Source organism: Branchiostoma floridae, chromosome 5 (genome assembly GCF_000003815.2).
Source record: "Branchiostoma floridae strain S238N-H82 chromosome 5, Bfl_VNyyK, whole genome shotgun sequence".
Lineage (NCBI taxonomy): Eukaryota > Metazoa > Chordata > Leptocardii > Amphioxiformes > Branchiostomatidae > Branchiostoma > Branchiostoma floridae.
Window position 1 is genome coordinate 29,088,958 of NC_049983.1, and position 2,015 is coordinate 29,090,972.

Genomic DNA, 2,015 nt, shown 5'->3' on the forward strand with positions numbered 1-2,015 from the left:
AGCAGCCAATCAGTCTGATGCGTTAGCATTCAAGCACAAGTTGGGTAAGGTCTGCCTATGACAGACTCAGTTTACAATACAGTCTGGACCAGCCTTGCACTTGGTCCACTTCTTGTGGGTGTGGCTCATGTGTGGCTTTGAGGCCGCGCTAGGCAATAGTTTTATAAGTAGTGCTACCCAGATTATGCTTTCCATATATATATGACCTGTATTGTATGTATTGATGTTGTTGCTTGTATGTTATTGATTTGTATGTACTGGTGTTATTTTTATGTGAGGGAGGGCAACTTGTAAGGGTTGTTCGAACCTGTTTTGCCCTCCCAATCACTGTGTGATGAATTCAAATAAATAAATAAATAAACACAATCACGCACACACATGAACGTTTATGTGTGTGTATGAGTGTGTGTGCGTGTTTGGTGTTTGAGCGTGTGTCTGTGTGAGGTGCTGTTATTCGCAGTAAACAATGCATTTGCTAAATATTGAAACGTGCTGGCTGGATCTGTCGCCGAATATTGATTATCGGAGGCCTTAGATTGGTCGCGAGGCAAAGCGTCTCAAACAAGACGGCCTGTGCAAAGAGCAAAGTTTGGAAGATGGTTCTGTCCGTGTGATTCATTCATGTAATTAACAATCGGCACGATTCATTGGAACTAAGGTGGGTATACCAGGTAAATGTGCTGGTTTGACATCCTGTCGTGGTGTCCCGAGGAAACGCCAGAGGGAACTTGTGTTTGATTGACAGAATGCTCTCCTAGAGAAAGACGTTGGGCCGACCGCGGTGGTCCTGTCGTGCCTGCCTGACGCGCGTCATAATTATCTACAGCATTTCATCATCAAAGACAACGCGCCCCGACGCGATCGTGGGAACTCTGGTGACTGGCACGTACGCGTTGGTGTTAACAACGGCAAAGTTTCGGGAAGCGATCTCATTCGCAATGACTGGCACGAAAACATTAGCAAACGGCTGGGCCTGGCCTTGTGTTACTGAAGATTCCATTCAAATAATTCAAAACTGTCCCTTTTGAACTTCGTTAAGTGATTACACAGTTCAGAATTAGGAGTCATTCTATGGTAAAGTCTCTTCGCTCATAACCTCAATCAGTAAACATGACTGAAGACGCAGCCCAACTGTCTTCAAGATGAATATAGACATGGATAAAGCTTGGCGCATTTAACCTGCCATGACCCTTTTAAGACTAAAATTCACCTGTTTAATGGGCCGGATGAGTGGGGCCAAGATGGATAATTGGTCCATTCTTCAGGGTCAAGTGTCACCCATTAGTCAGTCGTTGTTTGTTTGTTTGTTTATTTGTTTATTATTCCTTGTTGTGGCTCGGGAACAATGGGACGCCTCATGGAACATAAACAACAAGTGCTGATGTGCGGGAATGCGAGATCTGTAATAAAAGTTTCAAGCCGTTCATTTCATTAACAGTTCAAACCTTGGTTCAAATGGCGAATCTTTAGTTACTTAGCTCTTGAAGCAAGGGGGACTTGAGGTATTAAGAATTTACCTTATAAGAAAGAAGGAATTGTCAGAGTCGCACAAGAAATCCTGACTTGTTGCTCTAGGTGTCGTCTTTTGATACCAGGTATAAAAGTAAGCAAAAAAGCACACTCCTTAATTGAATCCGGGGTAATGAAGAACTTGAAGTGGGTAGCAAAAGATTGGCTCCTTCTTCTTAACGGTGGTTTGTGTTAAAGCGTCGTTCTCAGGACCATCTTCATCTTAGATGACAAATCTAACCTGGGAACGTAATTCTAAGGGACATATTTCTAAGCCACAAAGAATGGACCCTTCCAGCCGAACGCCATATCAAACAAATAGAATCCTCTATTCTATTTCGAATACTCGGTCAAAAACAGTCCTAGTGGCACAGGAATGGCCAAAGAAAAATGCTATGCCTTTTTTATTGAAGACTACACCGGCTGAGTATAGTTGTTTTGGGAAGGGTAGGCGCTACATAGCATTAATTTGTTCCTGGGCAGGATGTACATGTAAAGCAGTATGC